This window comes from Melospiza melodia, chromosome 6, assembly GCF_035770615.1.
Source record: "Melospiza melodia melodia isolate bMelMel2 chromosome 6, bMelMel2.pri, whole genome shotgun sequence".
In the NCBI taxonomy this organism is placed as follows: domain Eukaryota; kingdom Metazoa; phylum Chordata; class Aves; order Passeriformes; family Passerellidae; genus Melospiza; species Melospiza melodia.
Genome location: NC_086199.1, coordinates 45,316,094 through 45,339,773, shown reverse-complemented (window position 1 = coordinate 45,339,773; position 23,680 = coordinate 45,316,094).

Here is a 23,680-nt window from a genome sequence, read left to right as displayed (position 1 = left end):
TGCTTCTGGATGGCAGATTGCAGGAACCACTTGGTACTATCAAACCAGCAAAACTTGGCACTGGTGCCACCTTGGGTCTGGATACCATGCTGCGTATCGTGGATTCTAAGGAGCCAGCCGGCCACTCCCAGCCACAGGCCCCCAAACACAAACAACGGCGCTTTTCCCTGGAAAACAAAACTCTCCTGCCAACTTTTTGATGGCAGATTGCAGGAGCCACTTGGTTTTATCAAATCAGCCCAACTTGGCACTGGTGCCACCATGGGTCTGGTCACCATCCTGCCTATCTTATCTTTTCAGGAGCCAGCCGGTCACTCCCCGCCATAGGCCCCCAGACAAAAATCTCGGCCCGTTTCCCTGGCAAACAAAAGTAAGCTACCCCGCTTCTGGATGGCAGATTGCAGGAGCCACTTTGCACCATCAAACCACCCCAACTTGGCAACAAGTGGTTCCTGCAATCTGACATCCAGAAGCGGAGCAGCTTACTTTTGTTTGCCAGGGAAATGGACCGTTGTTTGTGTTTGGAGGCGTATGGCTGGGAGTGGCCGACTGGCTCCTTAAACTCCACGATAGGCAGGATGGTTCCCAGACCCAAGGTGGCACCAGTGCCAAGTCGGGCTGGTTTGATAGTACAAAGTGGCTCCTGCAATCTGCCATCCAGAAGCGGGGCAGCTTACTTTTGTTTGCCAGGGAAACGGGCCGGGCTTTCTGTCTCGGGGCCTATGGCAGGGAGTGACCGCCTGGCTCCTGAAAAGCTACGATAGGCAGGATGGTGACCAGACCCATGGTGGCACCAGTGCCAAGTTGGGCTGGTTTGATAGTACCAAGTGGCTCCTGCAATCTGCCATCAAAAAGTTGGCAGGCGAGTTTTGTTTTCCAGGGAAAAGCGCCATTGTGTGTGTTTGGGGACCTGTGGTTGGGAGTGCCCGGCTGGCTCCTTAGAAACCACGATACGCAGCATGGTTACCAGACAAGAGGTGCCACCAGTGCCAAGTTGTGCTGGTTTGATACTACCAAGTGGTTCCTGCAATCTGCCATCCAGAAGCGGGGCAGCTTACTTTTGTTTGCCACGGAAACGGGCCGTTGTTTGTGTTTGGGGGCCTGTGGCTGGGAGTGGCCGACTGGCTCCTTAGAATCCACGATACGCAGGATGGGTCCCAGACCAGAGGTGGCACCAGTGCCAAGTCGGGCTGGTTTGATAGTACCAAGTGGCTCCTGCAATCTGCCATCCAGAAGCGGGGCAGCTTACTTTTGTTTGCCAGAGAAACGGGCCGAGGTTTGTGACTGGGGACCTATGGCTGGGAGTGACCGGCTGGCTCCTGAAAAGTTACGATAGGCAGGATTGTGACCAGACCCATGGTGGCACCAGTGCCAAGTTGGGCTGGTTTGATAGTACCAAGTGGCTCCTGTAATCTGCCATCAAATAGTTGGTAGGCGAGTTTTGTTTTCCAGGGAAAAGCGCAGATGTTTGTGTTTGGGGGCCTGTGGTAGGGAGTGGCCGGCTGGCTAATTAGAATCCACGATACGCAGGATGGTTCCCAGACCAGAGGTGGCACCAGTGCCAAGACGGGCTAGTGTGATGGTGCAACGTGGCTCCTGCAATCTGCCATCCAGAAGCGGGGTAGCTTACTTTTGTTTGCCAGGGAAACGGGCCGAGCTTTTTGTCTGGGGGCCTATGGCGGGGAGTGACCGGCTGGCTCCTGAAAAGATAAGATAGGCAGGATGGTGACCAGACCCATGGTGGCACCAGTGCCAAGTTGGGCTGATTTGATAAAACCAAGTGGCTCCTGCAATCTGCCATCAAAAAGTTGGCAGGAAAGTTTTGTTTTCCAGGGAAAAGCGCCGTTGTTTGTGTTTGGGGGCCTGTGGCTGGGAGTGGCCGGCTGGCTCCTTAGAATCCACGATAGGCAGCATGGTATCCAGACCCAAGGTGGCACCAGTGCCAAGATTTGCTGGTTTGATAGTACCAAGTGGTTCCTGCAATCTGCCATCCAGAAGCAGGGCAGCTTACTTTTGTTTGCCAGGGAAACGGGCCGAGGTTTTTGTCTGGGGGCCTATGGCTGGGAGTGACCGGCTGGCTCCTGAAAAGCTACGATAGGCAGGATGGTGACCAGACCCATGGTGGCACCAGTCCCAAGTTGGGCTGATTTGATAGTACCAAGTGGCTCCTGCAATCTGCCGTCAAAATTTGGCAGGCGAGTTTTTATTTTCCAGGGAAAAGCGCCGTTGTTTGTGTTTGGGGGCCTGTGGCTGGGAGTGGCCGGCTGGCTGCTTAGAATCCACGATACGCAGGATGGTTCCCAGACCCAAGGTGGCACCAGTGCCAAGTTTTGCTGGTTTGATAGTACCAAGTGGTTCCTGCAATCTGCCATCCAGAAGCAGGGCAGCTTACTTTTGTTTGCCAGGGAAACGGGCCGAGGTTTTTGTCTGGGGGCCTATGGCTGGGAGTGACCGGCTGGCTCCTGAAAAGCTACGATAGGCAGGATGGTGACCAGACCGATGGTGGCACCAGTGCCAAGTCGGGCTGGTTTGATAATACTAAATAGCTCCTGCAATCTGCCATCCAGACGCGGGGCAGCGGATTTTTGCTTGCTGGAGAAAAGTTCCGTGGGTTTTTTTTTGGGGTATATGGCTGGACGTTGCCGGCTGACTCCTTAAAAACATCGATACGCAGGATGGTTCCCTGACCCAAGGTGGCATCACTGCCAAGTCGGGCTGTTTTCGTAGTACCAAGTGGCTCCTGCAATTTGCCATCCAGAAGAGGGGCAGTTGAGTTTTGTTTACCAGAGAAAAGGGCCGTGGTTTGTGTTTTGGGGCATATGGCTGAGAGTGGCCGGCTGGCGCCTGAAAATCCACGATAGGCAGGATGGTTCCCAGAGCCAAGGTGGCACCAGTGCCATGTTGGCCTGGTTTGATAGTACCATGTGGCTCCTGCAATCTGCCATCCAGAAGCGGGGCAGCTTACTTTTGTTTGCCAGGGAAACGGGCCGAGGTATTTGTCTGGGGGCCTATGGCTGGGAGTGACCGGCTGGCTCCTGAAAAGCTACGATAGGCAGGATGGTGACCAGACCCATGGTGGCACCAGTGCCAAGTTGGGCTGGTTTGATAGTACCAAGTGGCTCCTGCAATCTGCCATCAAAAAGTTGGCAGGCGAGTTTTGTTTTCCAGGGTAACGCGCCGTTGTTTTTGTTTAGAGGCCTGTGGCTGGGAGTGTCCGCCTGTCCTCTTAGAATCTACGTTACGCAGCATGGTTCCCAGAGCCAAGGTGGCACCAGTGCCAAGTTGGGCTGGTTTGATAGTAGCAAGTGGTTCCTGCAATCTGCCATCCAGAAGAGGGGCAGCTTACTTTTGTTTGCCAGGGAAACGGGCCGAGGTATTTCTCTGGGGGCCTATGGCAGGGAGTGACCGGCCGGCTCCTGAAAAGCTAAGATAGGCAGGATGTTTACCAGACCCATGATGGCACCAGTGCCAAGTTGGGCTAATTTGATACTACCAAGTGGCTCCTGCAATCTGCCATCCAGAATCGGGGGTGCTTACTTTTGTTTTCCAGGGAAACGGGCCGACGTTTGTGTCTGGGGGTTTATGGCTGGGAGTGACCGGCTGGCTCCTGAAAAGCTACGATAGGCAGGATGGTGACCAGACCCATGGTGGCACCAGTGCCAAGTTGGGCTGGTTTGATAGTACCAAGTGGCTCCTGCAATCTGCCATCAAAATGTTGGCAGGCGAGTTTTGTTTTCCAGGGAAAAGCGCCGTTGTTTGTGTTTGGGCGCCTGTGGCACGGAGTGGCCGGGTGGCTGCTTAGAATCCACGATACGCAGGATGGTTCCCAGACCCAAGGTGGCACCAGTGCCAAGTCGGGCTGTTTTGACACTACCAAGTGGCTCCTGCAATCTGCCATCCAGAATCGGGGCAGCTTAATTTTGTTTGCCAGGGAAACGGTCCGAGGTTTGTGATGGGGGCCTATGGCTGGGAGTGACCGGCTGGCTCCTGAAATGGTACAATTGGCAGGATGGTTCCCAGACCCATGGTGGCACCAGTGCCAAGTTGGGATGATTTGATAGTACCAAGTGGCTCCTGCAATCTGCCATCAAAAAGCTGGCAGGCGAGTTTTGCTTTCCAGGGAAAAGCGCCGTTGTTTGTATTTGGGGGCCTGTGGCTGGGAGTGGCCGCCTGGCGCCTTAGAATCTACGTTACGCAGCATGGTTCCCAGACCCAAAGTGGCACCAGTGTCAAGTTGGGCTGGTTTGATAGTACCAAGTGGCTCCTGCAATCTGCCATCCAGAAGCGGGGTAGCTTACTTTTGTTTGCCAGGGAAACGGGCAGAGCTTTCTGTCTGGGGGCCTATGGTTGGGAGTAACCCGCTGGCTCCTGAAAAGCTACGATAGGCAGGATGGTTCCCAGATCCAAGATGGCACCAGTGCCAAGTCGGGGTGGTTTGATGGTGCAACGTGGCTCCTGCAATCTGCCATCCTGACGCGGGGCAGCGGATTTTTGTTTCCAAGAGAAATGGTCCGTGGTTTGTTTTTGGGGCTATATGGCTGGGCGTGGCCTGCTGGCTCCTTAAAAAGCTACGATAGGCAGGATGGTTCCCTGACCCAAGGTGGCACCAGTGCCAAGTCGGGCGGTTTTCGTAGTACAAAGTGCGTCCTAAAATTTGCCATCCAGAAGAGGGGCAGTTGAGTTTTGTTTACCAGAGAAAAGGGCCGTGGTTTGTTTTTGGGGGCATATGGCTGATAGTGGCCGTCTGGCGCCTGAAAATCCATGATAGGCAGGATGGTTCCCAGACCAGAGGTGGCACCAGTGCCAAGTCGGGCTGGTTTGATAGTACTAAATAGCACCTGCAATCTGCCATGCAGAAGCGGGGCAGCTTACTTTTGTTTGCCAGGGAAACGGGCCGAGGTTTGTGTCTGGGGGCCTATGGCTGAGAGTGACCGCCTGGCTCCTGAAAAGCTACGATAGGCAGGATGGTTACCAGACCCATGGTGGCACCAGTGCCAAGTTGGGCTGGTTTGATAGTACCAAGTGGCTCCTGCAATCTGCCATCAAAAAGTTGTCAGGCGAGTTTTGTTTTCCAGGGAAAAGCGCCGTTGTTTGTGTTTGGGGGACTGTTGGTGGGAGTGGCCGGCTGGCTCCTTAGAACACACGATACGCAGGATGGTTCCCAGACCCAAGGTGGCACCAGTGCCACGTCGGGCTGGTTTGATGGTGAAAAGTGGCTCCTGCAATCTGCCATCCTGAAGCGGGGTAGCTTACTTTTGTGTGCCAGGGAAACGGGCCGAGGTTTATGACTGGGGGCCTATGGCTAGGAGTGACCGGCTGGCTCCTGAAAAGCAACAATAGGCAGGATGGTTCCCAGACCCAAGGTGGCACCAGTGCCAAGTTGGGCTGGTTTGATGGTACCAACTGGCTCCTGCAATCTGCCATCTAAAAGTTGTCAGGCGAGTTTTGTTTTCCAGGGAAAAGCGCCGTTGATTTTGTTTGGAGGCCTGTGGCTGGCAGTGGCTGCCTGTCGTCTTAGAATCCGGGTTACGCAGCATGGTTCCCAGAGCCAAGGTGGCACCAGTGCCAAGTTGGGCTGGTTTGATGGTGCAAAGTGGCTCCTGCAATCTGCCATCCAGAAGTGCGGTAGCTTACTTTTTTGTGCCAGGGAAACAGGCCGAGCTTTGTGTCTGGGGGCCTATGGCTGGGAGTGACCGGCTGGCTCCTGAAAAGCTACGATAGGCAGGATGGTGACCAGACCCATGGTGGCACCAGTGCCAAGTTGGGCTGGTTTGATAGTACCAAGTGGCTCCTGCAATCTGCCATCAAAAAGTTGGCAGGCGAGTTTTGTTTTCCAGGGAAAAGCGCCGTTGAGTGTGTTTTGGGGCCTGTGGCTGGGAGTGGCCAGCTGGCTCCTTAGAATCCACGATACGCAGGATGGTTCCCAGACCCAAGGTGGCACCAGTGCCAAGTCGGGCTGGTTTGTTAGTACCAAGTGGTTCCTGCAATCTGCCATCCAGAAGCGGGGCAGCTGAATTTTGTTTGCCAGAGAAAAAGGCTGTTGTTTGTGTTTCGGGGCCTGTGGCTGGCAGTGGACGGCTGGCTCCTGAAAATCCATGATACGCAGCATGGTTCCCAGACCCAAGGTGGCACCAGTGCCAAGTAGGGCTGGTTTCATAGTACCCAGTGGCTCCTGCAATCTGCCATCCAGAAGAGGGGCAGTTGAGTTTTGTTTTCCAGAGAAAAGGGCCGTGGTTTGTGTTTGGGGCCTATGGCTGAGAGTGGCCGGCTGGCTCCTGAAAAGCTACGATAGGCAGGATGGTGACCAGACCCATGGTGGCACCAGTCCCAAGTCGGGCTGGTTTGATAATACTAAATAGCTCCTGCAATCTGCCATCCAGACGCGGGGCAGCGGATTTTTGCTTGCTGGAGAAAAGTTCCGTGGGTTTTTTTTGGGGGTATATGGCTGGACGTTGCCGGCTGACTCCTTAAAAACATCGATACGCAGGATGGTTCCCTGACCCAAGGTGGCATCACTGCCAAGTCGGGCTGTTTTCGTAGTACCAAGTGCGTCCTGCAATTTGCCATCCAGAAGAGGGGCAGTTGAGTTTTGTTTACCAGAGAAAAGGGCCGTGGTTTGTGTTTGGGGGCATATGGCTGAGAGTGGCCGGCTGGCGCCTGAAAATCCACGATAGGCAGGATGGTTCCCAGAGCCAAGGTGGCACCAGTGCCATGTTGGCCTGGTTTGATAGTACCATGTGGCTCCTGCAATCTGCCATCCAGAAGCGGGGCAGCTTACATTTGTTTGCCAGGGAAACGGGCCGAGGTATTTGTCTGGGGGCCTATGGCTGGGAGTGACCGCCTGGCTCCTGAAAAGCTACGATAGGCAGGATGGTGACCAGACCCATGGTGGCACCAGTGCCAAGTTGGGCTGGTTTGATAGTACCAAGTGGCTCCTGCAATCTGCCATCCAGAAGCGGGGCTGCTTACTTTTGTTTGCCAGGGAAACGGGCAGAGCTTTCTGTCTGGGGGCCTATGGTTGGGAGTAACCGGCTGGCTCCTGAAAAGCTACGATAGGCAGGATGGTTCCCAGATCCAAGATGGCACCAGTGCCAAGTCGGGGTGGTTTGATGGTGCAAAGTGGCTCCTGCAATCTGCCATCCTGACGCGGGGCAGCGGATTTTTGTTTCCAAGAGAAATGGTCCGTGGTTTGTTATGGGGCTATATGGCTGGGCGTGGCCTGCTGACTCCTTAAAAAGCTACGATAGGCAGGATGGTTCCCAGACCAGAGGTGGCACCAGTGCCAAGTCGGGCTGGTTTGATAGTACTAAATAGCACCTGCAATCTGCCATGCAGAAGCGGGGCAGCTTACTTTTGTTTGCCAGGGAAACGGGCCGAGGTTTGTGTCTGGGGGCCTATGGCTGGGAGTGACCGCCTGGCTCCTGAAAAGCTACGATAGGCAGGATGGTGACCAGACCCATGGTGGCACCAGTGCCAAGTTGGGCTGGTTTGATAGTACCAAGTGGCTCCTGCAATCTGCCATCAAAAAGTTGGCAGGCCAGTTTTGTTTTCCAGGGAAAAGCGCCGTTGTTTGTGTTTGGGGGACTGTGGCTGGGAGTGGCCGGCTGGCTCCTTAGAACACACGATACGCAGGATGGTTCCCAGACCCAAGGTGGAACCAGTGCCACGTCGGGCTGGTTTGATGGTGAAAAGTGGCTCCTGCAATCTGCCATCCTGAAGCGGGGTAGCTTACATTTGTGTGCCAGGGAAACGGGCCGAGGTTTATGACTGGGGGCCTAGGGCTAGAAGTGACCGGCTGGCTCCTGAAAAGCAACAATAGGCAGGATGGTTCCCAGACCCAAGGTGGCACCAGTGCCAAGTTGGGCTGTTTTGATGGTACCAACTGGCTCCTGCAATCTGCCATCTAAAAGTTGTCAGGCGAGTTTTGTTTTCCAGGGAAAAGCGCCGTTGATTTTGTTTGGAGGCCTGTGGCTGGCAGTGGCTGCCTGTCGTCTTAGAATCCGGGTTACGCAGCATGGTTCCCAGAGCCAAGGTGGCACCAGTGTCAAGTTGGGCTGGTTTGATAGTACCAAGTGGCTCCTGCAATCTGCCATCCAGAAGCGGGGCAGCTTACTTTTGTTTGCCAGGGAAACGGGCCGAGGTATTTGTCTGGGGACCTATGGCTGATAGTGGCCGTCTGGCCCCTGAAAATCCACGATAGGCAGGATGGTTCCCAGACCAGAGGTGGCACCAGTGCCAAGTCGGGCTGGTTTGATAGTACTAAATAGCACCTGCAATCTGCCATGCAGAAGCGGGGCAGCTTACTTTTGTTTGCCAGGGAAACGGGCCGAGGTTTGTGTCTGGGGGCCTATGGCTGGGAGTGACCGCCTGGCTCCTGAAAAACTACGATAGGCAGGATGGTGACCAGACCCATGGTGGCACCAGTGCCAAGTTGGGCTGGTTTGATAATACCAAGTGGCTCCCGCAATCTGCCATCAAAAAGTTGGCAGGCCAGTTTTGTTTTCCAGGGAAAAGCGCCGTTGTTTGTGTTTGGGGGACTGTGGCTGGGAGTGGCCGGCTGGCTCCTTAGAACACACGATACGCAGGATGGTTCCCAGACCCAAGGTGGCACCAGTGCCACGTCGGGCTGGTTTGATAGCACCAAGTGGCTCCTGCAATCTGCCATCCAGAAGCGGGGCAGCTTACTTTTGTTTTCCAGGGAAACGGACCGAGGTTTTTTTCTGGGGGCCTATGGCTGGGAGTGACCGCCTGGCTCCTGAAAAGCTACGATAGGCAGGATGGTGACCAGACCCATGGTGGCACCAGTGCCAAGTTGGGCTGGTTTGATAGTACCAAGTGGCTCCTGCAATCTGCCATCCAAAAGTTGGCAGGCGAGTTTTGTTTTCCAGGGAAAAGCGCCGTTGTGTGTATTTTGGGGCCTGTGGCTGGGAGTGGCCAGCTGGCTCCTTAGAATCCACGATACGCAGGATGGTTCCCAGACCCAAGGTGGCACCAGTGCCAAGTCGGGCTGGTTTGTTAGTACCAAGTGGTTCCTGCAATCTGCCTTCCAGAAGCGGGGCAGCTGAATTTTGTTTGCCAGAGAAAAAGGCTGTTGTTTGTGTTTCGGGGCCTGTGGCTGGCAGTGGACGGCTGGCTCCTGAAAATCCATGATACGCAGCATGGTTCCCAGACCCAAGGTGGCACCAGTGCCAAGTAGGGCTAGTTTCATAGTACCCAGTGGCTCCTGCAATCTGCCATCCAGAAGAGGGGCAGTTGAGTTTTGTTTTCCAGAGAAAAGGGCCGTGGTTTGTGTTTGGGGCCTATGGCTGAGAGTGACCGGCTGGCCCCTGAAAATCCACGATAGGAAGGATGGTTCCCAGATCCAAGGTGGCAGCAGTGCCATGTTGTGCTGGTGTGATAGTCCCAAGTGGCTCCTGCAATCTGCCATCCAGAAGTGGGGCAGCTGAATTTTGTTTGCCAGAGAAAAAGGCTGTGGTTTTTGTTTGGGGGCCTATGGCTGGGAGTGGCCGGCTGGCTCCTGAAAATCCATGATACGCAGCATGGTTCCCAGACCCAAGGTGGCACCAGTGCCAAGTGGGGCTGGTTTCACAGTGTCAAGTGCCTCCTGCAATCTCCCATCCAGAAGCGGGGCAGCTGAGTTTTGTTTGCCTGAGAAACGGGCCGTTGTTTTTGATTGGGGTCTGTGGCCGAGAATGTTCAGCTGGCTCCTGACAATCCACAATACGCAGGATGGTTCCCAGACCCAAGGTCGCACCAGTGCCAAGTCTTGCTGGTTTGATAGTACCAAGTGGCTCCTGCAATCTGCCATCCAGAAGCGGTGCAGCTGAGTTTTGTTTGCCAGAGGAAAGGGCCGTGGGTTGTGTTTGGGGGCATATGGCTGGGAGTGGCCGGCTGTCTCATTAAAAAGATCGATACGCAGGATGGTTCCCAGACCCAAGGTGGCACCAGTGCCAAGTCGGGCTGTTTATATAGTACCAAGTGCGTCCTGAAATTTGCCATCCAGAAGAGGGGCAGTGGAGTTTTGTTTGCCAGAGAATAGCGCCGTTGTTTGTGTTTGGGGGCTTGTGGCTGGGAGTGGCCGACTGGCGCCTTAGAATCTGTGTTACGCAGCATGGTTCCCAGACCAGAGGTGGCACCAGTGCCAAGTTGGGCTGGTTTGGTAGTACCAAGTGGCTCCTGCAATCTGCCATCCAGAAGCGGGGCAGCTTACTTTTGTTTGCCAGGGAAACGGGCCAAGGTTTGTGTCTGGGGGCCTATGGCTGGGAGTGACCGCCTGGCTCCTGAAAAGCTACGATAGGCAGGATGGTGACCAGACCCATGGTGGCACCAGTGCCAAGTTGGGCTGATTTGATAGTACCAAGTGGCTCCTGCAATCTGCCATGAAAAAGTTGGCAGGCGAGTTTTGTTTCCCAGGGAAATGCGCCGTTGTTTCTGTTTGGGGGCCTGTGGCTGGGAGTGGCCGGCTGGCTCCTTAGAATCCACGATACGCGGCATGGTTCCCAGACCAGAGGTGGCACCAGTGCCAAGTTGGGCTGGTTTGATAGTACCAAGTGCGTCCTGCAATCTGCCATCCAGAAGCGGGGCAGCTTACTTTTGTTTGCCAGGGAAACGGGCCGAGGTTTGTGTCTCAGGGCCTATGGCTGGGAGTGACCGCCTGGCTCCTGAAAAGCTACAATAGGCAGGATGGTGACCAGACCCATGGTGGCACCAGTGCCAAGTTGGGCTGGTTTGATAGTACCAAGTGGCTCCTGCAATCTGCCATCAAAAAGTTGGCAGGCGAGTTTTGTTTTCCAGGGAAAAGCGCCGTTGTGTGTATTTTGGGGCCTGTGGCTGGGAGTGGCCAGCTGGCTCCTTAGAATCCACGATACGCAGGATGGTTCCCAGACCCAAGGTGGCACCAGTGCCAAGTCGGGCTGGTTTCTTAGTACCAAGTGGTTCCTGCAATCTGCCATCCAGAAGCGGGGCAGCTGAATTTTGTTTGCCAGAGAAAAAGGCTGTTGTTTGTGTTTCGGGGCCTGTGGCTGGCAGTGGACGGCTGGCTCCTGAAAATCCATGATACGCAGCATGGTTCCCAGACCCAAGGTGGCACCAGTGCCAAGTAGGGCTAGTTTCATAGTACCCAGTGGCTCCTGCAATCTGCCATCCAGAAGAGGGGCAGTTGAGTTTTGTTTTCCAGAGAAAAGGGCCGTGGTTTGTGTTTGGGGCCTATGGCTGAGAGTGACCGGCTGGCCCCTGAAAATCCACGATAGGAAGGATGGTTCCCAGATCCAAGGTGGCAGCAGTGCCATGTTGTGCTGGTGTGATAGTCCCAAGTGGCTCCTGCAATCTGCCATCCAGAAGTGGGGCAGCTGAATTTTGTTTGCCAGAGAAAAAAGGCTGTGGTTTTTGTTTGGGGGCCTATGGCTGGGAGTGGCCGGCTGGCTCCTGAAAATCCATGATACGCAGCATGGTTCCCAGACCCAAGGTGGCACCAGTGCCAAGTGGGGCTGGTTTCACAGTGTCAAGTGCCTCCTGCAATCTCCCATCCAGAAGCGGGGCAGCTGAGTTTTGTTTGCCTGAGAAACGGGCCGTTGTTTTTGATTGGGGTCTGTGGCCGAGAATGTTCAGCTGGCTCCTGACAATCCACAATACGCAGGATGGTTCCCAGACCCAAGGTCGCACCAGTGCCAAGTCTTGCTGGTTTGATAGTACCAAGTGGCTCCTGCAATCTGCCATCCAGAAGCGGTGCAGCTGAGTTTTGTTTGCCAGAGGAAAGGGCCGTGGGTTGTGTTTGGGGGCATATGGCTGGGAGTGGCCGGCTGTCTCATTAAAAAGATCGATACGCAGGATGGTTCCCAGACCCAAGGTGGCACCAGTGCCAAGTCGGGCTGTTTTTATAGTACCAAGTGCGTCCTGAAATTTGCCATCCAGAAGAGGGGCAGTGGAGTTTTGTTTGGCAGAGAATAGCGCCGTTGTTTGTGTTTGGGGGCTTGTGGCTGGGAGTGGCCGACTGGCGCCTTAGAATCTGTGTTACGCAGCATGGTTCCCAGACCAGAGGTGGCACCAGTGCCAAGTTGGGCTGGTTTGATAGTACCAAGTGGCTCCTGCAATCTGCCATCCAGAAGCGGGGCAGCTTACTTTTGTTTGCCAGGGAAACGGGCCAAGGTTTGTGTCTGGGGGCCTATGGCTGGGAGTGACCGCCTGGCTCCTGAAAAGCTACGATAGGCAGGATGGTGACCAGACCCATGGTGGCACCAGTGCCAAGTTGGGCTGATTTGATAGTACCAAGTGGCTCCTGCAATCTGCCATCAAAAAGTTGGCAGGCGAGTTTTGTTTTCCAGGGAAAAGCGCCGTTGTTTCTGTTTGGGGGCCTGTGGCTGGGAGTGGCCGGCTGGCTCCTTAGAATCCACGATACGCGGCATGGTTCCCAGACCAGAGGTGGCACCAGTGCCAAGTTGGGCTGGTTTGATAGTACCAAGTGCGTCCTGCAATCTGCCATCCAGAAGCGGGGCAGCTTACTTTTGTTTGCCAGGGAAACGGGCCGAGGTTTGTGTCTCAGGGCCTATGGCTGGGAGTGACCGCCTGGCTCCTGAAAAGCTACAATAGGCAGGATGGTGACCAGACCCATGGTGGCACCAGTGCCAAGTTGGGCTGGTTTGATAGTACCAAGTGGCTCCTGCAATCTGCCATCAAAAAGTTGACAGGCGAGTTTGTTATCCAGGGAAAAGCGCCGTTGTTAGTGTTTGAGGGCCTGTGGGTGGGAGTGGCCAGATGGCTAATTAGAATCCACGATACGCAGCATGGTTCCCAGACCTGAGGTGGCACCAGTGCCAAGTCGGGCTGGTTTGATACTATCAAGTGCGTCCTGCAATCTGCCATCCAGAAGCGGGGTAGCTTACTTTTGTTTGCCAGGGAAACGGGCCGAGGTTTGTGTCTGGGGGCCTATGGCTGCGAGTGACCGCCTGGCTCCTGAAAAGCTACGATAGGCAGGATGGTGACCAGACCCATGGTGGCACCAGTGCCAAGTTGGGCTGGTTTGATAGTACCAAGTGGCTCCTGCAATCTGCCATCAAAAAATTGGCAGGCGAGTTTTGTTTTCCAGGGAAAAGCGCCGTTGTTTTTGTTTGGAGGCCTGTGGGTGGGAGTGGCCGGCTGGCTCCTTAGAATCCACGATACGCAGGATGGTTCCCAGACCAGAGGTGGCACCAGTGCCAAGTCGGGCTAGTTTGATGGTGCAAAGTGGCTCCTGCAATCTGCCATCCAGAAGCGGGGCAGCTTACTTTTGTTTGCCAGGGAAACGGGCCGAGTATTGTTTCTGGGGCCTATGGCTGGGAGTGACCGGCTGGCTCCTGAAAAGCTACGATAGGCAGGATGGTGACCAGACCCATGGTGGCACCAGTGCCAAGTTGGGCTGATTTGATAGTACCAAGTGGCTCCTGCAATCTGCCATCAAAAAGTTGGCAGGCGAGTTTTGTTTTCCAGGGAAAAGCGCCGTTGTTTGTGTTTGGGGGCCTGTGGCTGGGAGTGGACGGAAGGCTCCTTAGAACCACGATACGCAGGATGGTTCCCAGACCAGAGGTGGCACCAGTGCCAATTCGGGCTGGTTTGATAGTACCAAGTGCGTCCTGCAATCTGCCATCCAGAAGCGGGGCAGCTTACTTTTGTTTGCCAGGGAAACGGGCCGAGGTTTTTGTCTGGGGGCCTATAGCTGGGAGTGACCGTCTGGCTCCTGAAAAGCTACGATAGGCAGGATGGTGACCAAACGCATGGTGGCACCAGTGCCAAGTTGGGCTGATTTGATAGTACCAAGTGGCTCCTGCAATCTGCCATCAAAATGTTGGCAGGCGAGTTTTGTTTTCCAGGGAAAAGCGCCGTTGTTTGTGTTTGGGGGCCTGTGGCTGGGAGTGGCCGGCTGGCTCCTTAGAATCCACGATACGCAGGATGGTTCCCAGACCAGAGGTGGCACCAGTGCCAAGTTGGGCTGGTTTGATAGTACCAAGTGCGTCCTGAAATCTACCATCCAGAAGCGGGGCAGCTTACTTTTGTTTGCCAGGGAAACGGGCCGAGGTTTGTGTCTCAGGGCCTATGGCTGGGAGTGACCGGCTGGCTCCTGAAAAGCTACGATAGGCAGGATGGTGACCAGACCCATGGTGGCACCAGTGCCAAGTTGGGCTGGTTTGATAGTACCAAGTGGCTCCTGCAATCTGCCATCAAAAAGTTGGCAGACGAGTTTGTTATCCAGGGAAAAGCGCCGTTGTTTGTGTTTGGGGGCCTCTGGCTGGGAGTGGCCGGCTGGCTCCTTAGAATCCATGATACGCAGGATGGTTCCCAGACCAGAGGTGGCACCAGTGCCAAGTAGGGCTGGTTTGATGGTGAAAAGTGGCTCCTGCAATCTGCCATCCAGAAGCGGGGCAGCTTACTTTTGTTTGCCAGGGAAACGGGCCGAGGTTTTTGTCTGGGGGCCTATGGCTGGGAGTGACCGGCTGGCTCCTGAAAAGCTACGATAGGCAGGATGGTGACCAGACCCATGGTGGCACCAGTGCCAAGTTGGGCTGGTTTGATAGTACCAAGTGGCTCCTGCAATCTGCCATCAAAAAGTTGGCAGGCGAGTTTTGTTTTCCAGGGAAAAGTGCCGTTGTTTTTGTGTGGGGGCCTGTGGGTGGGAGTGACCGGCTGGCTCCTTAGAATCCACGATACGCAGGATGGTTCCCAGACCAGAGGTGGCGCCAGTGCCAAGTCGGGCTAGTTTGATGGTGCAAAGTGGCTCCTGCAATCTGCCATCCAGAAGCGGGGTAGCTTACTTTTGTTTGCCAGGGAAACGGGCCGAGTTTTGTGTCTGGGGGCCTATGGCTGCGAGTGACCGGCTGGCTCCTGTAAAGCTACGATAGGCAGGATGGTGACCAGACCCATGGTGGCACCAGTGCCAAGTTGGGCTGATTTGATAGTAGCAAGTGGCTCCTGCAATCTGCCATCAAAAAGTTGGCAGGCGAGTTTTGTTTTCCAGGGAAAAGCGCCGTTGTTTGTGTCTGGGGGCCTGTGGCTGGAGTGGCCGGCTGGCTCCTTACAATGAACGATACGCAGGATGGTTCCCAGAGCTGAGGTGGCACCAGTGCCAAGTCGGGCTAGTTTGATGGTGCAAAGTGGCTCCTGCAATCTGCCATCCAGAAGCGGGGTAGCTTACTTTTGTTTGCCAGGGAAACGGGCCGAAATATTTGTCTACGGGCCTCTGGCTGGGCGTGGCTGGCTGGCTCCTGAAAAGCTACGATAGGCAGGATGGTGACCAGACCCATGGTGGCACCAGTGCCAAGTCGGGCTGGTTTGATAGTACCAAGTGGCTCCTGCAATCTGCCATCAAAAAGTTGTCAGGCGAGTTTTGTTTTCCAGGGAAAAGCGCCGTTGTTTGTATTTGGGGGCCTGTGGCTGGGAGTGGCCGGCTGGCTCCTTTGAACCCACGATACGCAGGATGGTTCCCAGACCCAAGGTGGCACCAGTGCCAAGTCGGGCTGGTTTGATACTACCAAGTGCGTCCTGCAATCTGCCATCCAGAAGCGGGGCAGCTTAATTTTGTTTGCCAGGGAAACGGGCCGTGGGTTTTGTTTGGGGGCCTATGGCTGAGAGTGGCCGGCTGGCTCCTGAAAATCCACGCTAGGCAGCATGGTTCCCAGATGCAAGGTGGCACCAGTGCCAAGTCGGGCTGGTTTGATGGTGCAAAGTGGCTCCTGCAATCTGCCATCCAGAAGCGGGGCAGCTGATTTTTGTTTGCCAGAGAAAAATTCCGTGGATTGTTTTTGGGGGCATATTGCTGGGAGTGGCCGGCTGGCTCCTTAAAATGCTCGATACGCATGATGGTTCCCAGGTCCAAGGTGTCACCACTACCAAGTCGGCCTGCGGTTTTAGTATCAAGTTCATCCTGCAATTTGCCATCCAGAAGAGGGGCGGTTGAGTTTTGTTTGCCAGAGAAACGGGCCGAGGTTTCTGTTTGGGGACATATGGCTGAGAGTGGCCGGCTGGCCCCTGAATATCCACGATACACAGCATGGTTCCCAGATCCAAGGTGGCACCAGTGCCAAGTTGGGCTGGTTTGATAGTACCAAGTGTCTCCTGCAATCTGCCATCCAGAAGCGGGGCAGCTTACTTTTGTTTGCCAGAGAAATAGGCCTAGGTTTTTGTCTGGGGGCCTGTGGCTAGGAGTGGCCGGCTGGCTCCTAAGAATCCACGATACGCAGGATGTTTCCCAGACCCAAGGTGGCACCAGTGCCAAGTCGGGCTGGTTTGATAGTACCAAGTGGCTCCTGCAAACTCCATCAAAAAGTTGGCAGGCGTGTTTTGTTTTCCAGGGAACAGCGCCGTTGATTTTGTTTGGGGGCCTGTGGCTGGGAGTGGCCGGCTGGCTCCTTAGAATCCACGATACGCAGGATGGTTCCCAGACCCAAGGTGGCACCAGTGCCAAGTCGGGCTGGTTTGATTACACCAAGTGGCTCCTGCAATCTGCCATCCAGAAGTGAGGCAGCTAAGTTTTGTTTGCCAGAAAAAAGGGCCGTGGTTTTTGTTGGGGGCCTGTGGCTGGGAGTGAGCGGCTGGCTCCTTAGAATCCACCATACGCAGGATGGTTCCCAGACCCAAGGTGGCACCAGTGCCAAGTCGGGCTGGTTTGATAGTACCAAGTGGCTCCTGCAATCTGCCATCCAGAAGCGGTGCAGTTGAGTTTTGTTTGCCAGAGAAAAGGGCCGTGGGTTGTGTTTGGGGGCATATGGCTGGGAGTGGCCGGCTGTCTCATTAAAAAGATCGACACGCAGCATGGTTCCCAGACCCAAGGTGGCACCAGTGCCAAGTCGGGCTGTTTTTATAGTACCAAGTGCGTCCTGCAATTTGCCATCCAGAAGAGGGGCAGTGGAGTTTTGTTTGCCAGAGAATAGCGCCGTTGTTTGTGTTTGGGGGCTTGTGGCTGGGAGTGGCCGACTGGCGCCTTAGAATCTGTGTTACGCAGCATGGTTCCCAGACCAGAGGTGGCACCAGTGCCAAGTTGGGCTGGTTTGATAGTACCAAGTGGCTCCTGCAATCTGCCATCCAGAAGCGGGGCAGCTTACTTTTGTTTGCCAGGGAAACGGGCCGAGGTTTGTGACTGGGGACCTATGGCTGGGAGTGACCGGCTGGCTCCTGAAAAGCTACGATAGGCAGGATGGTGACCAGACCCATGGTGGCACCAGTGCCAAGTTGGGCTGGTTTGATAGTACCAAGTGGCTCCTGCAATCTGCCATCAAAAAGTTGTCAGGCGAGTTTTGTTTTCCAGGGAAAAGCGCCGTTGTTTGTATTTGGGGGCCTGTGGCTGGGAGTGGCCGGCTGGCTCCTTTGAACCCACGATACGCAGGATGGTTCCCAGACCCAAGGTGGCACCAGTGCCAAGTCGGGCTGGTTTGATAGTACCAAATGCGTCCTGCAATCTGCCATCCAGAAGCGGGGCAGCTTAATTTTGTTTGCCAGGGAAACGGGCCGTGGGTTTTGTTTGGGGGCCTATGGCTGAGAGTGGCCGGCTGGCTCCTGAAAATCCACGCTAGGCAGCATGGTTCCCAGATGCAAGGTGGCACCAGTGCCAAGTCGGGCTGGTTTGATGGTGCAAAGTGGCTCCTGCAATCTGCCATCCAGAAGCGGGGCAGCTGATTTTTGTTTGCCGGAGAAAAATTCCGTGGATTGTTTTTGGGGGCATATTGCTGGGAGTGGCCGGCTGGCTCCTTAAAATGCTCGATACGCATGATGGTTCCCAGGTCCAAGGTGTCACCACTACCAAGTCGGCCTGCGGTTTTAGTATCAAGTTCATCCTGCAATTTGCCATCCAGAAGAGGGGCAGTTGAGTTTTGTTTGCCAGAGAAACGGGCCGAGGTTTCTGTTTGGGGACATATGGCTGAGAGTGGCCGGCTGGCCCCTGAATATCCACGATACACAGCATGGTTCCCAGATCCAAGGTGGCACCAGTGCCAAGTTGGGCTGGTTTGATAGTACCAAGTGTCTCCTGCAATCTGCCATCCAGAAGCGGGGCAGCTTACTTTTGTTTGCCAGAGAAATAGGCCTAGGTTTTTGTCTGGGGGCCTGTGGCTAGGAGTGGCCGGCTGGCTCCTAAGAATCCACGATACGCAGGATGTTTCCCAGACCCAAGGTGGCACCAGTGCCAAGTCGGGCTGGTTTGATAGTACCAAGTGGCTCCTGCAAACTCCATCAAAAAGTTGGCAGGCGTGTTTTGTTTTCCAGGGAACAGCGCAGTTGATTTTGTTTGGGGGCCTGTGGCTGGGAGTGGCCGGCTGGCTCCTTAGAATCCACGATACGCAGGATGGTTCCCAGACCCAAGGTGGCACCAGTGCCAAGTCGGGCTGGTTTGATTACACCAAGTGGCTCCTGCAATCTGCCATCCAGAAGTGAGGCAGCTAAGTTTTGTTTGCCAGAAAAAAGGGCCGTGGTTTTTGTTGGGGGCCTGTGGCTGGGAGTGGCCGGCTGGCTCCTTAGAATCCACCATACGCAGGATGGTTCCCAGACCCAAGGTGGCACCAGTGCCAAGTCGGGCTGGTTTGATACTCCCAAGTGGCTCCTGCAAACTGCCATCCAGAAGCGGGGCAGCTGAGTTTTGTTTGCCAGGGAAATGGGCCGTTGTTTGTGTTTGGGGGCCTGTGGCTGGGAGTGTTCGGCTGGTTCCTGAATATGTACGATACGCAGGATTGTTCCCAGACCCAAGGTGGCACCAGTGCCAAGTCGGGCTGGTTTGATGGTGCAAAGTGGCTCCTGCAATCTGCCATCCAGACGCGGGGCAGCGGATTTTTGTTTCCATGAGAAATGGTCCGTGGTTTGTTTTTGGGGGTATATGGCTGGGCCTGGCCGGCTGGCTCCTTAAAAAGCTCGATATGCAGGATGGTTCCCTGACACAAGGTGGCACCAGTGCCACGTCGGGCGGTTTTCGTAGTACAAAGTGCGTCCTAAAATTTGCCATCCAGAAGAGGGGCAGTTGAGTTTTGTTTGCCAGAGAAAAGGTCCGTGGTTTGTTTTTGGGGGCATATGGCTGAGAGTGGCTGGCTGGCCCCTGAAAATCCACGATACACAGGATGGTTCCCAGATCCAAGGTGGCACCTGTGCCAAGTCGGGCTGATTTGATAGTACTAAGTAGCTCCTGCAATCTGCCATGCAGAAGCGGGACAGCTTACTTTTGTTTGCCAGGGAAACGGGCCGAGGTTTGTGTTTGGGGGCCTATGGCTGAGAGTGACCGGCTGGCTCCTGAAAAGCTACAATAGGCAGGATGGTGACCAGACCCATGGTGGCACCAGTGCCAAGTTGGGCTGGTTTGATAGTACCAAGTGGTTCCTGCAATCTGCCATCCAGAAGCAGGGCAGCTGAGTTTTGTTTGCCAGAGAAAAGGGCCTTGGTTTGTGTTTGGGGGCATATGGCTGGGTGTGGCCAGCTGGCTCCTTAAAATGCACGATATGCAACATGGCTCCCAGACCCAAGGTGGCACCAGTGCCAAGTTGGGCTGGTTTGATAGTACCAAGTGGCTCCTGCAATCTTCCATGATCACGTGGAGAAATACTTTCTGGTTTCAGCCTCATGCTCTTTCTTCTCTCCCTCAACTTCTCTATCACCTCTCATCTGGTTCACATGCGCTGTCTTCAAGGTCCACAGGCTACTTTTCACAGAATCTTCTGGCCTGATGAAGTAAGAATGATGAATAGAACAGAGCTGGGATCTATTTTCCAGTTTGGATAAAATGCATTCTGCACACAAATCCAAGGAGAACGGGCTGCCCCGATGCCCAGAAAATCTTTCACTCCTGCTAGTGTTCTACGTCAACCGCAACTTAGTCTGAAAGAAAAGCTTTTTCTCTGAGAGCATCTGAGAGGTTTGCATGAAGCACTGATATCTGACATATGCAATTTTGAATAGGAGAGGAAAAAGAAAATGGCAAGGAGTTTTTAATTTTAGTGGTTTCAATTTTAATTTCCGTGCACTTTTTCAAAACTTGTCAGCTCAAATGCCCATCAACATCTTTTAGTCATCTGTAAGTCAGTATTCATATAAAATGTGCTTCAAATCCAAAGAATTTCAAATTTGCACTCCAAGCTTCTATGCCTAGATTTATGATTTCCTACACATATTAGATGAAAGGAAGGCCTTTTTTACTGTGGGAGTGCTGGAACACTGGAACAGGTTGCCCAGAGAAGTTGTGGGTGTCCCATCCCTGAAAGTATTCAAGGTCACCTTGGACGGGGCTTGGAGCAGCAACAAAGGAGAAGCTTGATGGTAGAGAAACAAAGTTGGACTATAGAAGAAACTCGGATTGAAGTATAGGATCAAGTTTTCTCTCAGCTCTTGGGGTAAATTCAAAGTTGTACAAAATGACATTTATCTGTGCTATTCACTACTGTAACAGAAAGTTTCATGAAAACTGTACAGAAGATAGTAAATTTTAAAAGAGATAAGAATTACAGCATAAAATCCATGGGATAGGTTACAACATGAGACACTCTCTAAGAGAAAATCTCTTTGTTTCAGCACTTCATCGGGGTAAGATTTCATGAAGTGCCAAAGAAGGCGGCAAAATATCATTCGGGACATTATTTACTGGAATTCAGCCTGGCCATTAGTAGGAACTGCCTTTGAACATATCATGTAGATATACCACACACGCTTTCCCTTCACTGAAAAATTACTGTTTACAACAAATAAGCAATTGACGATCAAAATTGATTGAAAGCATCTTAAACATGTCAAGTATTTCATTGTAGATGATCTGTGATCCAAATGCTTCTTCCACCTTCGAGAGGGACAGAAGAATTCTTCCATATCATGATGGTTTAAAATTGTATCAACCAATGTTTTCTGCTGAAAAGATATCATCTATTTTTTTCTATTTTTGGAAGAAAATATTCCTAGACATACAACAGGTGAGAACTAAGTAATTTTAAAGAAACAAATGAAATGAAAATATTCTGTAAATAGAATGAAATGAAAAGCTGTGTTTTAAATAGGAGCTAAATATTAAACAGAATTTTTGTACCAGGCATTTGAATTACTGCACCAGCTCTTTTGCCCATCAAGAGAGGCATTTAGCATTTCAGTCTTTTCCAAGGTGTTCATGATCTGCTATGCTGATCTCTGTGTGTGCCTAGGTGTGTGTGGAGGGGGGGGCATATGAAGGGGAGTGTGTATGTTTGCTTTACAATTGTTGTGGCAGATTCATGCCTCAGCTCCACATTTTGTTTTAAAAAGGTCACACCGAGTGGATATGAAGTTTACTATCAACAAGAGATCGATTCCCAAATCATCCATTTGACTCTCCCTTATAAATCATGTGCTTTGTTGCATATTTTATCAAATATACTTTCAAGCCAGATGGAGGAAGGAGGATGTGGGAATCCCTCCACCATCTTGCAACTTTTATGTAAGTAGGTTTTCAAGAAAATCATCATTTCTCTTTTAAATATGTCTGGAACAGGTATGATGGTAGTGTCAACCTGTTGGAGTTTTTGTTGCTGGAAGAAGTTGTACAAAAGGATTGGTTTTTACATTGACCAGTTACTGAATCAAGCGCAGGAATACATTGGAAATTTAGCTGGGGGTTCCTTTTCCCAGCAGACTACTTCTAGAACGAGCTTGTACACTGAAGCTGACTCTTTTGCTCTCTTTTTGTTTCTTTCCTATTTTCTTGGCTTCTTTGCCACTATCTAGACAATTTTGGAACTTTGTTCCCAACTAAAATGGTTTCAATAGTCTGATTGTGATCATACATTTTTACAAGGAATTTTTAAAATCTTTCCTCGAGTCCAGAAAGTCAAGGACTTAGATCTTTTTCTTCCCTTATCAATATTGCCATGAAATTGATAAATAAAGACCAACTCTTTATTTTTGTTTTTAACCCACGTAGATAATTCCCATCCATTAATCCATTTTGTGGACCAATAGCTGCCATTCTGATGGAAGCTGTCACTTCTTAACAATAGGCATTCTGTGACTATGTTGACTGCACTTTGGGTGAAGATCCTAACTGGTCTTAGATATACATAGGGAGAAATTTGCTCAGCCAGTGTCAGTCTTAAGCATGCGTATCAGAAGATCTTTCTAGAGCTGGGAATTTTCCCATGAAAGGGATTCAGTTAGGGAAGAGACACTTGTGCCAGAGTTTTACATTCTTCTTGAACACTGCTTAAGGAACTTAGATGCCATGTCCATTTGGATCTCTGTCTGCACAGAACTTTGTCATGCCAGCGCTTTGAAATGCATCTTGAAGAGAATTCACTAGCACAGAATGAAAGAGAGTGGAAGGGGTTGGTGGGGCTAACCAGGCCCAACCCCCCTGCCTAAACCAGGATACCTAGAGCCTCTTGCCCAGGATTCTATCTGGGTGTACTTTTAATGTCTTCAAAGATCCAGGCTCCACAATCTTTCTGGGCAGTCTGTGCCGTGGTTCAGTCACCCTGACAGTAAAGAAACATTTACTGATGTTCAAAGGCAATCTCCTGTATTTCAGTGTGTGCCCACTGCCTCTTGTCTTTTCCCTCAGCATCACTGAAAAGACACTGATTCCCTCCCCTTTGCACTATTGCTTCCATATGTATGTGTGATGCCATGTAGAGGTATGTCAAAAACCTCCCTGAAGCCCAGGCAGATAATATTCCCTTCATCTACCAGTCAAGTTGATTCATCAGAGGAGTTTAAAGTGATGTTCAGCATGAAATTCCCCTGAAAAATCATGCTAACTACATTATTTGGTCATCTGTCATGTGCCTGGCAAGGATTTCCAGGAAGAGCTGCTTCATCAACTTCCTGGGGATAAAAAAGAGGCTGGCTGGTTTGTACTATGGCGAGTCCTCTTAATTGCCTTTTTTGAAGATGGGTGTCATTTGCTAACATCCACTCTTTAGCTCCTCTTCTCATCTACACCTCGGCAAAAAGCTTTTCCACTATGTCTGGCTAGGAAAAACTGTGCCAGCACAGAAAACATCTCCCATCGTGTTCTAGAAGTTGCACGGATGTCTGCCAAGTGTTTGGCAGGAAGAAAAGAAAAGTTGTCCAAAACAGCTTCCAATCGAATGTTCCTGTGATTGGAAAAGTCAGGAGAGTGCAAAGGTACTGTTTTCTATCAGTTGGCAAGGTGCGCACACAATCCCAGTGTTGTACAGCTTGCTTCTTCACCTTCCCGAAGCTGCCGCTCTCGCCGGCTGCCGGAGCCCAAGAAGCGGCTTCGCGCAAAGACGATTGTGCCGCTCACAGTGCTCTCCTTAGCGCGGCTTCTGCCGAAAGACGCCCGGCAGCGGCTCTTACCTCCGGAGAGCATCCTACCTTCGTCTTTAGCTCCTCTTCTCATCTACACCTCGGCAAAACGCTTTTCCACTATGTCTGGCTAGGAAAAACTGTGCCAGCACAGAAAACATCTCCCATCGTGTTCTAGAAGTTGCACGGATGTCTGCCAAGTGTTTGGCAGGAAGAAAAGAAAAGTTGTCCAAAACAGCTTCCAATCGAATGTTCCTGTGATTGGAAAAGTCAGGAGAGTGCAAAGGTACTGTTTTCTATCAGTTGGCAAGGTGCGCACACAATCCCAGTGTTGTACAGCTTGCTTCTTCACCTTCCCGAAGCTGCCGCTCTCGCCGGCTGCCGGAGCCCAAGAAGCGGCTTCTTCGCGCAAAGACGATTGTGCCGCTCACAGGGCTCTCCTTAGCGCGGCTTCTGC